The sequence below is a fragment of the Macaca mulatta genome, chromosome 13, assembly GCF_049350105.2.
Source record: "Macaca mulatta isolate MMU2019108-1 chromosome 13, T2T-MMU8v2.0, whole genome shotgun sequence".
Classification (NCBI taxonomy): Eukaryota; Metazoa; Chordata; class Mammalia; order Primates; family Cercopithecidae; genus Macaca; species Macaca mulatta.
The window spans coordinates 121,845,920-121,868,031 of NC_133418.1; positions in this window are offsets into that span (position 1 = coordinate 121,845,920).

The following is a 22,112-nucleotide window of genomic DNA, read 5'->3' on the forward strand; positions in this document are numbered from 1 at the left end:
TAGAACTTAAAGTATATAAAAAAAGTTTCCATGCTGTTTATGTTTTTTAAGGCCCAGGTTGATTGTTTTGCAGGATGCTTTTCAATTTGCATTTGTCTAATTGTTTGCTCACGATTAGATTCATTTTTGCAGGGACTTCCACAGGCAATGTTCACCTTTCCCACTGCAGCCCAGCAGGAGGGACACACTGTTAGTTCATCCCATCACTGGGATGTTCAGCTTGGTCACTTCCTTCAGTTGGCATTTGCTGAATTTCTCCATTATAAAGGTATCTTTCTCCCTTTGTGCTTAATAAGTAACTTGTGTTGTAATTCTTTGAGACTTTGTGAATATCCTGTTCCTCCATGCTCTTTTCCCCAGTGGTTTCAGCGTTCATCACTAAATGTATTTTGAGTTATTGCTATGCTGGAGGCAAAGTAGTGATTTTTTATTTCCCTCATTTCTTTTGTTTTATCTTTAGTTAACACATAATAATTGTACATATTTATGGAATATAGGGTAATGTTTTTATGCATGCATACAATATGTCATGATCAAATCAACGTAATCATACAGACATTACCTCAAACATTTATCATTTCTTTGCATTGGGAACATTCAAAATTCTCACTTTTAGGGAGTGTAAATTAGTTCAACCATTGTGGAAGACAGTGTGGCGATTCCTCAAGGATCTAGAACTAGAAATACCATTTGACCCAGCAATCCCATTACGGGTATATACCCAAAGGATTATAAATCATTCTACTATAAAGACACATGCACACGTATATTTATAGCAGCACTATTCACAATAGCAAAGACTTGGAACCAACCCAAATATCCATCAATAATAGACTGGATAAAGAAAACGTGGCACATATACACCATGGAATACTGTGCAGTCATAAAAAAGGATGAGTTCATGTCCTTTGCAGGGACATGGATGAAGCTGGAAACCATCATTCTCAACAAACTACCACAAGAACAGAAAACCAAACACTGCATATTCTCACTCATAAGTGAGAGTTGAACAATGAGAACCCATGGACATAGGGAGGGGAACATCTGCTGGGGGCTGGGGGGCTAGGGGAGGGATAACGTTAGGAGAAATACCTAATGTAGGTGATGGGGCGATGGGTTCAGCAAACCACCATGGAACATGTATACCTATGTAACAAAACTGCACATTCTGCACATGTACCACAGAACTTAAAATATAATTAAAAAGAAAGAAAAATTCTCACTTCTAGCTTTTTGAAAATATGCAATAAATCATTATTAACTATACTCATCCTACAGTGCTATAAAAGATTATATTGGGTTGGTGCTAATAATGGTAAAAACTACAATTACTTTTGCACTAACCTAATAACTCATTCCTCCTGTCTAGATGTAACTTTGTGTTGGTTAACCAACCTTTTCCCATCTTCCCTTCTCTTCATCCTTCCTAGCCTCTAATAAGCAGAGCTCTACTCTCTCATAGTAGTTTCATAATAGTTTATAATAGTTTACTTCTATGAGTGCAACTTTTTTTTAGCTTACACGTATAAGTGAGAACATGTGGTATTTATCTTTCTATGCCTGGCTTATTTTACTTAACAAAATATCCTCCAGACTCATCCTTGTGGCTGTGAATGATAGGATTTCATTCATTTTTATGGCTGACTTGTATTCCATGGTGTATATGTACAATGTTTTCATCCTTAATATCTGTTGATGGACATTTAAGTTGATTCCACATCTTGGCTATTGTGAATAGTGCTGTAATAAACATGGGAATGCAGATATCTCTTTGATATGTGGATTTCCTTTCCTTTGGAAAAGTAGCCAGTAGTGGGATAACGGGGTCATATGGTAGTACTGCTTTTAGTTTTTTTAAATACTGTTTTCCATAATGTCTGTGCTAATTTCCACTCCTATGAAGACTGTATAAGAGTTCCCTTTTTCTCTGCATCCTTACCAGCATTTGTTATTTTTTTTCTTTTTGATAATAGCCTTAGTGGAGTGAGATGGTGTCTCATTGTGATTGTGTTTTGCATTTTCCTGATAATTAGTGATGTTGAACATTTTTTCATATAGTTGTTGGCCATTTATATATCTTTTTTTGAGAAATGTTTATTCAGATTCTTTGCCCATTTTAAAATCAAATTATTAGATTTTTTTTTTTTTTTTTTTTTGCTGTTGAGTTGCTTAAGTTATTTGCATGTTCTGGAAATTAGTCCCTTCTCAGATGAATAGTTTGCAAACATTTTCCTCCATTCTGTTAGTTGTCTCTTCACTCTGTTGATTGTTTGCTGTGCAGAAGCTTTTCATCTTAACACAGTACTATTTATCTATTAGGTTGATGCGAAAGTAATTGCAATTCTTGCCATTTAGTTTACTTTTGCAATTTACTTTTAAATGGCAAAAACCGCAATTACTTTTGCATCAACCTAATATTTTCGGTTTTTGTTGCCTGTGCTTTTGAAGTCTTACCCATAAAACCTTTGCCTAGACCAATGTCCTGAAGCATTTCTTCTACATTTACTTCTAGTATTTAATAGCTTGGAACTTACATTTAAAGCTTTAATCCATTCTGAGCTGATTTTTCTATGTAGTGAGAGATGGGGTCTAGTTTTCCTCATCTTCAAATGGCTATCCAGTTTTCCCAGAACCATTTATTGAAAAGAAAATTCTTTCCCCAGTTTATGTTTTTGGCACGTTTGTTGCAGATCAGTTGGCTGTAAATATATAAATTTATTTCTGGATTCTCTACTCTGTTCCATTCATCTATGTGTCTGGTTTTATGTCAGTACCATACTGTTTTGATTAGTATAGCTCTGTAGTATATTTTGAAGTTAGGGAGTATAATTTCTCCAATTCTTTTTTCTCAGTATTGCTTTGCCTATGTATGATCTTTTGTGTTTTCATACAAATTTTAAAGTTTTCTCTATTTCTGTGAAGAACGTTATTTGTATTTTAATACGAATTGTATTGAATATGTAGATTGTTTTGGGTAGTAGGCTAATTTTAATTGATTCTTTCAGTTCTTTTGATTCTTTCAAGTATTAATTCTTTCAATGCATGGGAAGGGGATGTCTTTCCAATTTTGGTGTGTCTTTAATTTTTTTCATCAGTATAGATCTTTCACCTCTTTGGTTAAATGTATTCCTGAGTATTTTATTTTATTTTGTAACTATTGTAAATTGAATTGATGTTTATTTGTTTTTCAGATAGTTCATTAGTGATTTATACAAATGCTACTGTTTTTGTACGTTGATTTTGTACCCTGCAACTTTACTGAATTCATTTTTCAGGTCTAGGAATTTTTTGGTGGGGTCATTAGGTCTTTCTACATATAAGATCATGTATTCTACAAAGACAAACAATTCAACTTGCTCTTTTCCAATTTGGATGATCTTATTTTCTTTCTTTCTTTCATCTAATTGCTCTGGCAAGGGTTTCCAGTACTATGCTGACTAAGGGTGGTAAAGTGGGCATCCTTGTCTTGTTTCAATTCTCAGAGAAAAAACTTTCAGCTTTTCTCTGTTCAGTATGATGTAAATTGTGGGTTTGTCATATATGGCTTTTTTTGTGTTGAGGTATGTTCCTTCTATACCTAATTTGTTGAGAGATTTTATCATGAAGGGATGTTGAATTTTATTAAATTCTTTTACTGAATCTATTGAGATGATCATATGGTTTTTGTTCTTCATTCTGTTGAATGATGTATCACATGTATTGATCTGTGTATGTTGAATCATCCTAGCATCACTGAAATAAATCCCACTTGGTCATGGTGTATTATGTTTTTGGTGTGCTGTTAGAGTTGGTTTGTTAGTATTTTTTTGAGGATTTTTGAATCTATGTTTATCGGGGATATTGCCATATAGTTTTCCTTTTTGTTGTGTTCTTGTTTAGTTTTGGTATGCTGGCTTCATATAACGAGTTAGAAAAAAATTTCCTCCTCTTCAATTTTTTTGGAATAGTTTGAGAAGAATTGATGTTAATTCTCCTTTATACGTTTGGTAAAATTCAACAGTAAAGCCATCTACTTCTTGGCTTTTCTTTATTGGGAAAGTTTTTTTTATTACTGATTCCATCTCTGCTATTATTGGTCTGTTTGGATTTTCTCTTTCTTCTTGGTTCAGTCTCAGTAGGTTATATCTGTTCAGGAATTTATCCATTTCCTCCAGGTTTTTCAATTTGTTGGTGTATAGTTTTTCTTAACAATTTTTAATTATCCTTTGTATTTCTGTGGTATTAGTTGTAATGTCTCCTTTTTTGTTTATAATTTTATTTATCTGAGTTTTCTCTGTTTTTTCTTAGTCTAGCTAATGATTTGTCTAGTTTCAAAAAGCCTTTTTTCTGTTTCATTAATCTTTGTGGGTATTTTTATGTCTGTTTTATTTAGTTCTTCTCTGATCTTTATTATTTTTTTCCTTCTACTCTTTTAGGGTTTTGTTTGTTTTTGCTTTTCTAGTTTCTTGAGATGCATTTTAGGTTATTTACTTGAAATATTCCTACTTTTATGATGTAGGTGCTATTGTTATAAAATTCCCAGTTAGTACTGCTTTTGTTTGTCTCTCAAAGGTTTTGATATGTTGCATTTTTATTTTCACTAGTTTCAAGACTTTTTTTGATTTCCTTCTTAGTTTCTTCATAGACCATTTGGTTAGTCAGGAGCATGTCAATTGACAAATACATGTCAATTTCCATGTAATTGTACAGTTTCCAAAGTTCCTCTTGTCAGTGATTTCTAGTTTTATTCCATTGTGGCTTGACAAGATAATTGATATGATTTTTATTAACAAATTATTTTGAAACTTGTTTTGTGATCTAACATATGGTCTATCCTCAAGAAGTTTCCATGGACCAATGAGAAGAATGTGTATTTTTGCAGCTGTCGGATAAAATATTCTGTAAATATCTCCTAGGTCTATTACGTCCACAATACTGTTTAAGTGCAAAGTGTCTTTGTTCATTTTCTGCCTGGATCATCTGTCCAGTGCTGAAATTGGGTGTTGATATTCCCCAGCTCTTACTGTGTTAGTGGCTACCTCTCTTTTTAGCTCTAATAAAATAGGTTTTAAATCTCTGTGTGCTCTAGTACTGGTGAATATATATTTACAATTTTGTATTTTCTTAGTGAATTCATACCTTTGCCATTATATAATGACCTTCTTTGTCTCTTTTTATGTTTTTTTAACTTAATGTGTATTTTGTAAGAAATAAGTGTAGCTGCTACTGCATACATTTGGTTTCCATTTGCATGGAATACCTTTTTCTATCTTTTCACTTTCAGCCAATGTGTGTCTTTACAGGTAATGTGAGTTTCTTGTGGGCAGCATATATAGTAGGATCTTGTTTTTATCAATTTATCCAGTATATGTCTTTTAATTGGGAAATTTAAACTCTTTACACTGAGGGCTGTTATTGTTATGAGGACTTACTTCTGTCATTTTGCTAATTATTTTCTATGTGTTTTGTATACCCTTTGCTCCTTTCTTCCTCTCTTATTTTTTATCTTTTTGGTTTGATGGGATTTTTTTTTATAGTGATATTGTTTGATTCCTTTCTCTTTCTCATTTGTGTGTCTGATTTACCAGTGAGTTTTTTGCTTTCATGTGTTTTTATGATGATCTATATCTTTTTGCTTCCAAGTGTGGGGTGTTCTTAAACATTTCTTTCAGGGATGGTCTAGTGGTGATGACTTTCCTTGGTTTTTGCTTGCCTGGAAAAGACTTTGTTTCTCCTTCATTTCTGAAGGTTAGAATTGCTTGGCATAGTATTCTTGATTAGCAGTTGCTTTCTTTCAGCACTTTGAATATATCATCCCATTTTCTCCTGGCATATAAAATTTCTGCTAAAAAAGTCTAATGTGACCAGGTGTGGTGGCTCATGCCTGTAATCCCAGCACTTTGGGTGGCTGAGGAAGGCAGATCACTTGAGGTCAGGAGTTTGAAGCCAGCCTGGCCAATGTGACGAAACTCTGTCTCTACTTAAAAAAAAAAAAATACGGCCGGGCACGGTGGCTCAAGCCTGTAATCCCAGCACTTTGGGAGGCCGAGGCAGGCGGATCACGAGGTCAGGAGATCGAGACCATCCTGGCTAACCCGGTGAAACCCCGTCTCTACTAAAAAATACAAAAAAAAAACTAGCCGGGCGAGGTGGTGGGCGCCTGTAGTCCCAGCTGCTCGGGAGGCTGAGGCAGGAGAATGGCGTGAATCCAGGAGGCGGAGCTTGCAGTGAGCTGAGATCCAGCCACTGCACTCCAGCCTGGGCGACATAGCGAGACTCCGTCTCAAAAAAAAAAAAAAAAAAAAACGAAAATACAAAAATTAGCCAGGCATAGTGGCATGTGCCTGTAATCTCAACTACTTGGGAGGCTGAGGCACAAGAATCACTTAAACCCAGGAGGTGGAGGTTGCAGTGAGTCCAGGTTGCACCACTGCACTCCAGCCTGGGAAACAGAGTGAGGCTCCATTAAAAAAAAAAAAAAAAAAATATATATATATATATATATATATATATATATATATATGTGTGTGTGTGTGTGTATATATATATATATGTATGTATGTGTGTGTGTGTATATATATATGTATGTATGTGTATATATATAATGTTGGTTTGATAAGGATTCCCTTATATGTGTCTGGAAGCTTTTCTCTTGCTGGTGTTGAAGAGGACTTTTATCAGGGGGATAAATGTTTTTGGGATTCTTTGAGTTTCCTTTGTTTAGATGTCTCTGTCTCTCCCAATACTTGGGAGCTATTATTTCATGAAATAGTTATTCTTTGCCTTTTCCAATCTCTTATAATTTTGGAACTCCCACATGTGAATATAAATTTACTTTGTGGTGTCTCATATATCATGTATATCATGTAGGCTTTCTTCATCCTCTAAAAATTCATCATTATTTTTTGTTGTCTGACTGGATTATTCAAAAGATAAACTATCTGTCTTCAAGTTCAGAACTTTTTACTTTTGTTGATGTAGTCTATTATTGGAGCTCTCAACTGTATTTTGAATTTCCTTCATTGAATTCTTCAGTTCCAAGATTTCTGTTTTATTATTTTTATGATATCTCTTTGTTTTTGAGTTTTTTTCATTTCATGAATTGTTTTCTTGATTTCTTTATACTGCCTACCTGTGTTCTCTTCCATCTCACTGAGTTTCCTTAAGATCATTATTCTGAATTCCTTTTCAGGCATTTCATATATTTTCTTTTCTTTGGGGTATGTTACTGGAGAATTATTGTGTTCCTTGGAGCTGTCATGTTTCCTTCCTTTTTTGTTTCTTTTGTTCTTACATTAATCTAGTGCATCTACATGGGTCTAGTGTTAACAGTTGACTCATCAAGTTTTGTGGAGTAGCTTTTGTAGGGAAAGACTTTTTCTTGTAGATCTGTCTATACTGTTGGTTGGGTAGAGTGCTATGGCTTTGGTCCTGGGTGGATGCAGTGGTGTTATCTCCGTAAGATTTCTTCGGCTCTAATTAATATCAGCAGTGTCTGTGAGTTCATCAGTGCCTTAGGCTGCATTTGTTTGTGCATTTCTTTCTGTGGAGCATTTTTGCTGGGGACAGGGATATCAGGTGGGCCAGTCCTTAGGTCCCTGAATGGCACATGTAGGCTGGTGGTGGCAGCAGTGGGGTCAAAGCAGGCTGGTACTCATATTCCTGGGTGGAATGCACAGTTGTGTGGTGACCTCACTGCTAGAGAGGCAAGGTTTCTATTGGCAGCTGCAGACCCAGGAAGGTGAATCTTAGGCTCTGGGAAGCCTGTAATTTGGCTTTATATTTGTCCTGGGAGCAGCCTCCCTGATGTGCTGGACCACTTATTTCCTGCAGTGTAGGGTGCTGTGTGGACTTGAGTGCCAGAGACCAAACACCCGGGTTGTATCACTGAGTTCAGCAGGTGTTGCAATGTTGTAGCCCTCTGGGTGGAGGTGAGGGAATGTCAGCTGGGCCCCAAGGATGTGGAGATGCAGGGGCTATTAACCCCCAGGGCAAGATGGACTCTGGCCTCTGCTCTCACAATGGTACCCTACTGCAGTGGTATGGGTCCTGTGGGCCTGGGAAGGGGGTGTGTCCCAGTGTGGATTCCCTTTCCGGGGCAATGCAGTAGCATGGACTCCAGACACCTTCTTATACAGGGTTCAGGGCTTTGGGAAGGCTGAGGGGCTCTCCTGTAGCCAGCATTGCAGGTGTCTGTCATGAAAATGAGAGCTGTTTGTACCTCTTCCCTATACTTTCCCCACAATAGGGATTTTCGCTTGACCGTGAGTTGATCCCAGATCCCAGCCAGCTGTGTTGCTTCCATCTCTGTGCTGTCTTCTTGAGTTTCTGTGCCTTAGAAGGTCTTTGTCATTCCCTTGATGAATTCCAGTGTTCTCCTTTAGATCCTCTGTTTGACATGTGGTTACCTATTTGTTGTTTTGGTCCTTCTTTGTGAAGGAGGTAAGTGCTGGGTGCCTCTAACCAGCCATCTTGATGATATCTATTTTTATTATTATTTTTTCTCATCAATAAGGTACCATTTCTTTATCCTGAAGACCTTCTCTTCAGGTAATTTTTAGTATCAGAATAGATTAATAGATTCTTTTTTAAAAAAATAGATTTAAATAATTACAATTCACTCTTTTATTATTTATTTTGATGTTTAAATTACTCCAAATTCAGTCAATGGACTCTCTTCAATCTGCCTTCTGGGTCCTTTTTAGAAATCCAAATCACTTTTTTTGAGAACTAAATGGTGTCTTTAAAAAACTATACTTTTCTATGTTTCTTGCTTGTATAACTGATTTTGCTATATTGACTTTGCAGCCAGTGACCTTGCTGAACTTTTCTATTAGTTCTAATATGGTGACTGGAAATTTAAGACATTTTCTCTCTTGATAATCATATGTTTATGCATAATGACAATTCAATTGTATTCTTTTTCAGTTATCTTTTTCTTTTGTTATTGAGATGGCGAGAACCTTTTATATAAGGCTAATTCTATGTAAGAGAAAGATGTGACAATTCAATTTTATTCTTTTTCAGTTATCTTTTTCTTTTGTTATTGAGATGGCGAGAACCTTTTATATAAGGCTAATTCTATGTAAGAGAAAGATGTGACAATTCAATTTTATTCTTTTTCAGTTATCTTTTTCTTTTGTTATTGAGATGGCGAGAACCTTTTATATAAGGCTAATTCTATGTAAGAGAAAGATGTGCAGGCACTAGCTTCTTCCTGACTTTGAAGTTTCAACATTAAATATGTTTGTTCTGGCTTATTAGTTGCTATCCTTTCTCCTAGTATGGAAGGTCTCTCTCTGTCTCTGTCTCTCTCTCTCAATGAATAAGTTAAAAAATCACTAATTGGTTTTGAATTTTATCAATTTGTTCTGCATATGTTAAGATGATTATAAGTGTTTTCTCCTTTAATATCTTAATGTGGTAAATTACAATAATATCTTCATAATGTGTAAACCATCCCTGCCTTATTGATATAAACCTTATTTGATATCTTTTAATATATTTTCATATTTAGTTTGGCAATATTTTATTTAGCCTTTTGCATTTACATGTGAGATTGGCTTATCGTTTTCCTTTCTTACATTTCTCTTTTTCCAATATCTACTTGCCTGAAATCATTTGTATTTTCATGGTTTGTGTATTCTGTTCTTGACTGTGTGGAAAAAGGTGTTTATACTACCTGGATCTGTTTTGTGTGGGAGGTGGGGCAAGTAGGAGTTTAAAACACACACTAAATTTCCTTAGTGAATGTACCTCCACTCAAGCATCTAGGCCTTTGAGTAGCATCAGTAGCTATAACATCTACAAGAGTCCTCCAGTGTAGGTCCCAGTCATTCAGGGTCACACAACAAAGGAGGAAGAATATGGAAAATTGGGTCTGGGGGTTGGGTCACACTGTCCAGGTACACTCAGAGGCAGGGAGCCGTGCAGCCTGGACCCCAGAGGGCTCTCTGTCTCAGTCATGTGTTCCTGCCTCAGTGTCATCATTTCTTCTCATGTTCCCTGTCACTCACAGTCTCTGTGCATGCTGTGAGCAGGTACTCAGTACCAAGGAGGGAGCGGTGAGTTCTGAGCCTCTAACTGGGGTGGAAAAGATGTGTGGAAGGGCTTTGTCATGCTGGTTGCGTTTGCTTCCCTTTAGGTCTCTACAGAGTGGGCACATCTAGCACTGTGAGGATTAATCTCCTGCCCAAGACTGTCTTCAGGGTGCCTAAGATTTTCATTTCAACTCTTGTCAACCAGCATTTCCTTATTATGCCCACAGAAATCTTGCTTTTTTCTGCCTCAGCCTGTATTACGAGCTTGCTGGCACTGACAAAGGAGGGCGGTGAGCCTGACTCCTTGGGAGGCTGCAGCTCTCCCCACTGTAGGTGTGTGCATGTGTGTGTGTGTGCATAAGCATGTGTGTGTGTAAGCATGTGTGTGCATGTGAGCATGTGAGAGAGTGGGAGTGTGTGCATGTATGGGAGTGTGTGCATGTGTAAGAATCAGTATGTGAGTGTGCAAGTATGTGTGCATGTGTGCACATCTATGTGTGTGTGTATGCATATGCATATGTGTGTAGATGTGTAAGTGTGTGGGCATTCTCGCGTGCATGTGAGAGGATATGTGTGCACATGTGCAACTGTGTGCATTTGTGAGTGTATGCACATGTGATATGAGTGTGTGAGTTCATTTGAGTGCATGTGAGTGTGCATTTGTGAGTGTGTGTATGGGTGAATATGTATTCGTGTGTATGTGCATTTGTAACTGCATGTGTGATAGGTGAGCATGTGTGAATTCATGTTTGTGTGTGTGCATTTGTGTGTATGTGTGAGTGTGCATTTGCAAGTATGTGTATGTGTAAGTGTGCATTTGTGAATGTGTGCACGTGTGATAGGCCAGCGTGTGTGAGTTCATTTGTGTGTATGTGTGAGTATGCAATTGCGATTGTGCATATGGGTGAAAGTGCATTTGTGAGTGTGTGTGAGTGTGGCTGTGGCAGGGGAGTCAGAGGTGAGCCCTGCGTGGTGGGTTCGTTCTTTACTGCACCCTCCCACAAGCTTCTGCTCCGCTAACCAGGTCACCAATCGTCCTGGGAACCTGCCCTCCCTTGCCTGGTTTCTCGCCTCTGCTTCTGCTGCTCTTTGTGTTTGCAAAGTCTCTACTCTCCTCCCCTGGTTATGAGCTGAGTCTTCTTCTTTTCTTCAGGATCCAGATGAAATGCCTTGTTCTCCCTGACATAGCTCAGTTGGGGATAAACATTTCCTCCTCTTTTAAGACTTAGCACATCTGCCTTGAATTATACATGCGAGCAGCAGAGGCTCCTGTAGGATACGGATTATGACTTATTTATCTTTATATTTCCCCCAATAACTCTCTCCATCCCAGCACTTAAGATAGTGTCTGGCACAAAGAAGGTGCTCAATAATTATTTATTAAAATTCACTAATTCTTGCCTCTCCTTTTTGGTATGTTTAGTGAAAAATTTCAATTCAGGGATAAATGATACCATCTTGGTGAGAAATTGGTGCTTTCTGCCTTATGCCCGAGGCTAAAATCATCCCACATCCCTTTCATCACCCGTCTTTCTGTCTCCCTGCCTTGAGCAGGCATCCCTCACCACCCCCCACCCCCGTTCTGTGGCTCTGACATGGGCTTCTGCACCATTCCTGCCTCCTTCAGCTCTGAGTGCACACACAGGATCATTCACACACCCTGGGCAGGGTTTTATGTGATGCCTCAGAGCAGTGTTCCCAGATCCGGATGCTAAAATGACTAGAGTTGCATTTTCATGCATGTCACACCTTCTGGGAGAATTAGTGGAGGACTAGAGAAACGATTCCTAACCCCTACCATGCCTTGAATTATCCCAAAGGAGGTTGGAAGTTTTCAAAACAAGGTTAATTGCAATTCGTGGTAATCACACACATATTTAATGCTACACAACACTTCGAGGCTAAGATAAATGTTATGAAAATTGAAGTGTCAGAACTCTAGGAAGATTGGGATACAGGGCAACTGAATTATTTTTCTCTAAAAAAGAAAAAAAAAGGCTCCGGAAATAATATGACTTTACGCACTTGAAAGTCAAATAAGCCTGTGTGCTGTGGCGAAGACCCCAGGGAATGTGGCTGCCTCTGACACCCTCCAGCGTTGAGAGCCTCGGGCAACCTTCCTGAGCGTGGGTTTCCTCTACTCTCAGGTTCTTCTCTCTCTGAAATCCCATGCCGCACTATTTGTTTAGATTTGCATATTATGATGGTGATATTCAATCACATTTGCATTTACTTAGTACCTACAGCATGCCAGGTTTCTGGAAGCACTGATGAAATGAGTAGTTTATGTGACACCTAAAAATGTAGAGGGAACTGCCTGCTTCTTTGCTCATTTCTCTCTTTTTTTTTTGTTTTTGGCAGATCTTTGCTCATTTCTCTTCTTTTTTTTTTTCTTTTTTTTGTTGGCAGAACCACTTTTCTCATCTTCTTGCCTACCAACCCCCAGGCCCCAGGTGCCCGAGAAACATCTCTCTAAACTCACAGCTGCCTGCGGTTCCCCTGTAAGCACGTTGTTTGCTTCATTTCCTCATAAGGACCCACGGAGGCATGGAGACAGCTATTGCTCCCACTTGCTAGGAGAGGAGAGTGAGGCAAAGAGGAGTTTCATGGATCCCAGCTTCCATCCCAGTCTCTGACTCAGCATGGAGAATGGTCCACACCTCCCTACAGCTACAGGTCACGTTTCCTTGTGTAGCTTAAGCTGACCGGACCTTGGAACTCACACTTGATTCCATCCCTGCCTCTGCTGAATGGCCTTCTTTCTGAGGTGGATATCCTCAGGGTCCACCATCCGCAGGCCACAAAACCTTCCTACATCCTGGGCTGGAAACATCTTGCCTTCCCTGCATGCCCAGCACCATCTCTCCATCCTCCTGGGGCAGTTGGTGCTTTAGGCTTCGTATCGGAATCCCTGTCATAGGTCTGTTGGCTCCCGTTCTAGATTGCCAGTTTCTTCAAGTTAAGGTGCCAGTCTAAGTGATTGTCCGAAGTGAGGCCCTTTGGGAGGGAGCGAGACTGCTACTGGTAAGTACTCCTGGGCAGCAGGTAGAGTCTGGGACTGTCCCAGGCAAGCCACACTGTCTAGATGCCCAAATTAAGGGGAGGACATGGGACATGTGAGGGCACCCTGTACTTCCCGTGGCACTGAGAACACAGCTGGGAATATTGTAATTATAACACAAGTGTTGAAACAAGGGAAGAAGGAACACGCTGCCATTACGTGGAGAATACATTTTTATTTAACTCGTGCTCTTACTGTGCGTGAGGCATTGTCAGCGCCCAAAAGGGAAGGTTGCTATTGTTGCAATTATTGTTGTTTTGAGCTGTTAAAGAAACACGAGATACCCGCCATCAACAGGGAGATGGCATTTTCCATAAAAAGGGGATTTTCATTTCAACATCTTGTACAGTGGAAATGAAAACTGACTGATCTCTTGATGTCCATGAGAGCACATCAGCAGACTCTCAGAGCATAGCAACGGGGGAGCCAGAGGAATCTCTCAGCCCAAAGACCCCATTTTCTGATAAGGGAACTATAGCCTAGAGATAGGATGAGGAGCTCAGACCTCCTGACTTCCGAAAAGGTACATTTCCTGGTAAAACTGTCCAATAAAAAGATAAATGTAGTTGTAGTGTCATATAATGGATTATGTTTATGGGATGTTAATGCCAATCACTCAGTGCCCTTCAGTTTGGGAAAATAACTTGAAGGAACATTGATTATAATTTTTCTTTTTGCACTTGGCATGTAGAGAAGGCTGAGAGCCAGGGAACACTACTTGAAATATAATTCATATGACTTAGCAGAAGAAATTATTCCAGCTAATTTCTGAGCCATGAAACTCTTGACTGTACTCAAATTTCCTAGAGAATGTGGGGTATGTTTGTATGTGCACACGTGTGTATGTAGGTGTTTATACATGGCCTTCACAGCAAATCAAACATGCTATGAATGCTCATGTCTCTTTCCAATGTAAAGTGATTCACATTCTGTTTCTGATCAAGACAGTCACGCCTTTGGCTGGCCTCTCCTTATGTTGCACAGATGCATTTGAAATCACTTCACCGGATCCAGCACAGCACGACAGGAGCCAGAAGTCACTGTTGAGTTAAATATCAAGTGACATAAATCACTTTGACCTCTTTTTGCTTCTATGGGGAAGAGACTCATATGACCAGAACTGACCTGCCATTTCAGGTTCTCAAGAGAACGGCCTTGAAGTGAGTGGTGCAGGGAGCCTGTCCTCTTCTTTCTTGGCGGGTTTCCACTCCACACGTTCACATGCACAGGAGCCAGGTGCCCACCTTTGTCCTCCCCTTCGGCCATCTCAGACCCAGGTAGGAATCCAGGTGTGTCCAGTTCTAGGAATGCCACCAGTTGGGTAATCACATTGTCCAAGTTTCCAACCTGCTTAGGGTCCTGTGCTAGGGTCAGTAGGGGAACATTCACAGATAATGGTGATGGCATCTCTCCCCCGAGGAGCTTAGCGGGAGCTGGAGACAGGACATACTTTTTCTTTGAACTATAAAAGTAACACAGGAGAATTCAAGTTGAAGGTGATAAAGAGAAGCTAAATCTTAGACTGATTGTCACGATACCATGGGAAATACAAGTAGAAAACAGCAAACACATTCACGGGCAGCTACCAGACATTCATACATTCCTCATACATTTGAAGCTGGGAGGTTCAGCAAAGGAGCAGAGCCTGGCTCAGCTCTTCATGGCTCCCACTGTGCCTGCCCCCTCCCACCCCAAAGTAAAGCATGGAAAGATGACTAAATAAGTTACTAGAATTTCACCACATCCTTAATTTGGAGGGAAGCCAACTGTGCGGGTGAGTCGGCAGTTTGTTCCAGGACTAATATGAATATTGGTGCAGAACCACAGAAAAATTAAAGGGGTAACAGTGGATAAATTTCGCAAATCCTCACACTGAGAAAGAATTTTGAATCCTAAGCAGAATGAATAAAGACAAATGTACCTAAGAATGCTACAGTAGGCTGGGAACAGTGGCTCATGCCTGTAATCCCAGCACTTTAGGAGGCCAAGGCGGGCAGATCATGAGGTCAGGAGATTGAGATCATCCTGGCTAACACGGTGAAACCCCATCTCTATTAAAATTCAAAATAATTAACCGGGCGTAGCAGTGGGTGCCTGTAGTCCCAGCTACTTGGGAGGCTGAGGCAGGAGAATGGCGTGAACCCGAGAAGTGGAGCTTACAGTGAGCCAAGATCATGCCACTGCACTCCAGCCTGGGCTACAGAGCGAGATTCCATCTTAAAAAAAAAAAAAAAAAAAAAATGCTACAGTAACAATATCAAGGACAAACAGAATCATGAAAGCTGAGAGACAGAGAGAAGGAATCCCAGATAACCTGAAAAGGAATAACAACAATTAAAGTGACTTTCCCATTACCAACCACAGGACAGCTGATGGTGGAAGACGATGGAGTGTCTTCAGTGGGTTAAGAACAGGCTTGCAATGCCGTACCACGCTGACTTTCATTCAAAGTGAGGGCAATATGAAAAGCATTTTCAGACACACTAAATGTCCTTGCTAATAAAAAAGAACAACTAAAGGATACACTCCAGTAAGAAGAAAAGCACACCTAGAGGGGAAGAAGTGGCAGAAAGAAGCAATGGCAATTAAATAAATGAGAAAAGAAAAGAAGTTTTATGTGAGGAATGCAAGTCCTTTTCATTATCAGCCCCACAGAGACATTAAAAGGAGGCAGCAACCAGGCCCCACTTCTTCTTCCCTTGAGCTGTGTGCCCGTCTCTCAAAGCTGCCTGCTTTTGCTACAGGGTGCTATGAATTAACCTAATAATGCCGTGCTGGACATTATAACCCATGTCTTGTAGACTAACAGTGTGTAGTCAATCACTACTTAGTACCATTCCTGTAAGCCAGTAAGATTCCTGACAAATAACTTTGCATCAGCCCACTCCCTGTTCCCCTTTTGCCTTTAAAAGTCCATTTGGAACTGTGGCTAATCTGAGCGTAGATTCAGGCAACTTGAGTCCATGCTCTTGGGTGCAGTCCTCAAGCTTGCCCCGTATCAACCCTTTACTTTCATGTAACATCAACCCAACAACATTCATGTTGCCTCCACTTCTTCCTATTGGATCGACATGAGTAAAATCACGTTGCTGTGAAAATGTTATAGGTATTTTTTCATAATTTGAAAGCAAGATGGATTGAAAATACATATTAGACAATAGTAATATGAAATTTGGGAGAGGGATTTTGTAGGAAAATTATGGATTTGTAAGTTTTTGTTTGGTGAGAGTATATGAAAATCGAGTAACTTTATATTTTGTTAGCAAATACAAAAAATATGGAAATTGGAAAAAATAAAAGTAATCACTAAAATAATATAATACTTTTAGGGAAGTGGAGGAAAAATAGGGATTAAAAAGACGATGACTTACCAAACAGAAGGTAGAAAAAAGAAATACAGTATAAAAATTAAAAATAGTACATGGAGAACACAGAATAAGGTGGTAGAAATTTATCAGTAATCACAGTAACTGAAAACAGATAAAATTCACTTCTTAAGAGACAGAGACTTGATACTGAAAAAATCCTGCTATATGCAATTTGTAAGGCATGCTTAAAACAGTTACACTTAAAGGTTGCGGATAAAATCTTAGGAAAATGCATACAGAAAAGTATCATCTGAAACAAAATTAATATAGCTATGTTATGGAATAAAATATATTTTTAGGAAAAGTCATGCATATAATAGATGATAAAAGCAATAATCTGTCAGTAGCATACTGCAATTACATACTTGTATGCACCTAACTTTGTAGTCTTGCAAACTACATGACATAACTCAACAGAATTACAAGTAGAAGTTGAAAAATCAGTAATCAGAGTGGGAGTGATTCCTAAGGCTCACTGATAGATGAGGGTGACAAAAAGTAAAGCTGTAGATTATTTAAATAATACAACCAATCTTGATTGTATACACACATGTGCAAATAACAAATAATGCATGTATTCATTAATAAATAGAAGATTTAAAAAATTATTCATAAGTGGGCCACAAAGGGATTCTCAATAAATCCAAGAGATTTATATAATAAAGATCATCATTGCTGACAGTGGCACAATGCAATTAGAGATAAAAGGTGAAATACTATTTTGTCCCCCAAATTACACATTTGAAAATCAAGCTTATAATTATTAAAAATCATAATGGTCATGATATGATTCCATTTACTTGTGTGTGCACACGTGTACATGAGTGCATGTGCATAAGAACACGGGAAGCTTGTATGTGACGGATAATTAGCAACATAGAAGATGGTCATTTCAGAGTCGTGACATTCAAGTATTTTTAAAAATATTCTTCGTTATGCTTTTATTTAGTGATTGTTTTTCCGTGGAGCATGGTTTATATCTATTGTAGATATTGATGTATATTGACATATATCTAGTGTTTATATTATATTAATTTAAATTTATATCTATTATAAATAAATAGAATTTTTATTGTGAAAATAATTCAAAATAATTTATTTTTAAAAATGCAGTTGAATAAAAAAGTGAAGTTCTTTGTATTGGACAATAACAAATGCACTACGCATCTAAATAGCAAAGGAAAGTTCTTAGTTTTAAATACAAATATTCAAAAAATTATTAATTATAGACTTCAATTAAAGAAAATAAACAATTGAATAATTTCAAATAAAGCACAAAGGAGAACATAACAAATATAAAAGCAAGAGGAATACAATAGAAAATAACAAATCACTAGAGATGGCTTAAAAATTAGTTTTTCCAAAAATAAAAATGTTGATTTAAATAAAAAGAGAAGATGCAGGCTAAGTGGTATTAGAAACACACGAACACACACCGGATCGAACTGTAAATTAGATGGAAGTAAACAAGAAAGAAAGAGAGAATACAGGCATTCCTCACTTTGTGTGGCTCCCATAGGCAGGAATTCGGTAATGTGGTTGGTTAAATAGTACCTGTTCCCACAGGCACATAATAAATGCCTATGAACCTTCGCAGGATATGGTGGACAGTGGCTTTTATTTGCTTACTTGTCTGAGTCAAGGACATTTTAATTCATGTTTGGGCTCCTCTGCCCTGTTGTGAAATTTTGGAGGGTGTAGGGAGAACTGTGAGGTGACCTGAGAGAGTTTGCCCATCCATTGTCACTCGTTTGTGTGTTCACGTTTGGATATTTGATCAGCGTAAAGCTCGCATTGATCACAGTCTCTTCCTTTCTCCATCATCCCTGTTGGTAAATCACATTGTTCACGTGCCCTCCCTCCATTGTCTTTTGAGCCTGAATTAGTGAGCATGGCTAACATCTGAAGAGGTCACGCAGTGAGCAGGGGGGAATCAGAAACCAGAACAAACCCATCTCCACGTATCCTGGCAGGCAAGCTCATGCCTCCTCAAGACTGCCCTCCCGAGAGAGAACTCGCCCGTGAATCTTTTAAGGATTTCCGTCTACTATTGATTTGTGGCCTGTCAGCATCCAACCGGTTAATTTAATTTGATGCAAAAGCATAAGGAACTGAGAGTGAACCCAGTATGTCTGGGCAGGGAGGTGGGGCAGAACGTGGTCAGTAGCTAAGAAAACCTCGCCACCTACCGGCAGGGAGAAGAGTGGAGGACGCTCACCGCATTCTTTTGGTTCTTTGGGAAGTCATGTTCACTTACAAGGTTTCGAGGGAGGAAAAACTGTTTTCTTGGTCTAAAATGATGACTCGAGTTATTAATTACATTATTAATATGTAGAAAAATCTGAATTAAAAAACCTGCGACCATATTCAGGCAAAACGTTGGTCACAAATTTCTGACAGTTTATTCTCCAAATATACTTAGCCTTTTGTTTTTTTAAGTGAGTTTTTGCCCACCTGCTTTTTCTTCCTCCTGCATCTCCCAAAGCTCTCGGCTGGAGCAGAGGGGCTGTTCTAATACTGCAGACTCTGTTGAGTCCAAACTCCAGAGGATATTTACACGTTTACATCAGCAGGTAGGTGAATATACAGTGTCTTTGATTCTTCTCTGATTTAGACCATTTATTCTTGTTACTTCACAGAGATTTTTTGTTTGTTTGTTTCAAGAACACCAATAGTAACAAAAATTCAGTTTGACTGAAAGTTGCACCATTCCCTAGCATTGCTGTCACTCTCTTCTTTCAAACCAGGGATGGCTCTCATGACGTCAGTCCCCAAACCAGGTTGGGCTTTCATAAAGAACCTTGTGTTCTTTGAAGGAAAAAACTCTCCTGACAAAAAGTGGTATCAAATTCCCATTTAAAGACATGACAATATGTTTGTGCTAATAGCAATGTTATGTGCAGACAGAGCTGTGGCTCATAAACATAACGGCTTGATCCTCCAAACTATGGTTTGAGAGATTTTTTTTTTTTAAATGCAGGTACTCCCTCTCTGACGGTGGCTGGTTTAGGAACTGGCAGTGTCACCTCTGACCACTGAAGTCTGAGGGCAGAGATGTTGGCGTACTTCTGGGAGATTTTTGTTGCTCTTAAAACATTTCTGTTCTTAAGCTGTTTTGTGCTGTTTGAGTTTTTACAGCCTGAAATATACAACTTAATATGTATAGATATCATATAATTTATTCAGCATTCAGATTGTTTTAGCTTTTTATTTTTATTTTTTTCTCATGAACAATTTCACATTTGATCTCTCCATATATATATATATATGCACTATATATATATAGTGTGCATACACACACATCCACACATATCTATACATAGATGTGTACATGCCTGTCTGCATACACATGTCGGGGCTTTGGAAAAGATCTCACTAGCTGGACGTGGTGGCGGGCGCCTGTAATCCCAGCTACTCAGGAGGCTGAGGCAGGAGAATCGCTTGAACCTGGGCAGCAGAGGTTGCAGTGAGCCGAGATCGCACCACTTTACTCCAGCCTGGATGAAAGAGGGAGACTCTGTTAAAAAAAAAAAAGAAAAGAAAAGAAAAGAAAAAAGAAAAAATGTCACTAGGCGAATGGGCAGGTGTGCAGTGTTGAGTTGAATGGGTGTTGCCAGATCAGTCTCCAAGGCCGTCCGTCCTCTGATCAGCAAATCTGGTTGTGTTCGTTTGCCTGCACCCGTGTCAGTCCTGGAATTAGTAAAGATTTTAAAGAGATGGGTTCATCTGATGATATGCATGCCTCTTCTTTTCTTTTTGGATTTCTCGAGGGGTTAGGTGTCTTTTCATGGGATCATATCTATCAGTTGCATTTCCTCTGTCCTGAATTGTCTATTCATAGATGTTGTCCATTTTTCTTGGGTTGAATTCCACTCTTTTTTTTTTTTTTTTGAGACGGAATCTTGCTCTGTCACCCAGGCTGGAGTGCAGTGGTGCGATCTCGGCTCACTGCAAGCTCCGCCTCCCAGGTTCACGCCATTCTCCTGCCTCAGCCTTCCTAGTAGCTGGGACTACAGGTGCCCACCACCATGCCTGGCTAATTTTTTTTGTATTTTTTTTAGTAGATACGGGGTTTCATCGTATTAGCCAGGATGGTCTCAATCTCCTGACCTTGTGATCCACCTGCCTTGGCCTCCCAAAGTGCTGGGATTACAGGCGTGAGCCCCCATACCCAGCTGAATTCCACCCTTAATACTTGTTTTTTCTTATTTTATAGGTGTATCTTAGAATAAATGTATGTATAAAAGAAAAAATTACCATTCAAGAAGAAAATTAATTCTTAGCAAAAAGTTTGAATTTTCTTCCATTGTGTACTGGAGGCCTACATTTCATCCATTTGAGATTCAAAACAAGTTTCTATTTAATAAAATATTATTATAAAATGCTAAACTAAAATATTAATTAAAATATTTAATTTTACTGTATTATATTTTATCTCTGGGAAATATATGAGCATTGGAAGGAGTGGAGGATACTTTTAAGCTAATTGTTTTAGGTAATAGTATTTTAATTGTAATACGATTACAGATTTTCTTTGCAGTGAACAATTTTATATCGTGAAAACTTCATTTTGGTTTTCTAGTGTGACATACCATTCATGCCCATAATTAGATTTCTCAAAACTGACACTTCTTTCTGAATCTTTATGCTTTTTAAGGGAATACCTGCTCAGAGACAATCCGAATTAATCAGTTGTGACTGACTTAAACGAAGCCTAATTGCCTTATCGCGGGTGCTTATTTGTCTAACAAACCTGAATGAGGCCAGTGGCCCGCAGCGCGGCACGGGATGTCTTACACTGTGTCACTGGGGTTGCTGTGATTGGTCATTCGGAGCCTGGACACCCAGCTGTCCGTGGGTCCTTGGTTGGTTTTTCCTATTTGGGGAGAAAATAACAGAGTGTTCTTCTTGGCAGATGAAGGTATTCCCAAATTTCCTTCTCAATATGCAGAATGAAATGGATTGTGAAATGGAATCCACTGGGAATTGAATTCTTTTTGTCATTCTTTTCTTCAAGAATGCACCTTGCACTCTGACAGAAAATTGTTCATTAATCCCCACAGAATGACCAGTTTTCCAGTGCAGTCACTCAAGGGTACTAGAGCTATAAAAAATTTCCAGAGACCTTGGCTGCCATTAATTGCTTGCTGTGGCTTTCATCAGGCTGTGCATCCCCACAAAGGACTCCAAGTCCCTGCTCGTCACCATCTCCAGGTTGTTTGCTTTATCATTATTATTATTATTTTACCAAACTGTGAACAATACCTTCTGAGCACTGTGAGTCTGAGACAGAAGTTTCAGGGCATAAAATAGCCACAGCCTGGGAAGGATCCACTGTGACTTAGTGTCAGAGTCGAGCCACCCATGGCGTGATGTTGGATAAAATGGGAGGCAGTTTGGGGAACAGGTTGTATATTTAACTCCGTTAATTCTGAATATTGGAAAGGCAAGTGGCACCCGAGAAAGTTGAATCTAGGATCAAATCTTATGAAAGGAAGTGAGATTCACTTGAGAATAAGGGAAAGGACTGGTTGGTAACCATGGTGAGAGCTCACTTAGAGGTGGCAGTGGGAAAGCCGGGACTTTCCTCAGCTGTGACTTGCGTGGGGTCACACAGAGGCTCTGGAGGGTCCGTCATGGGGGAACCAAGCTCTGGAGAATGGA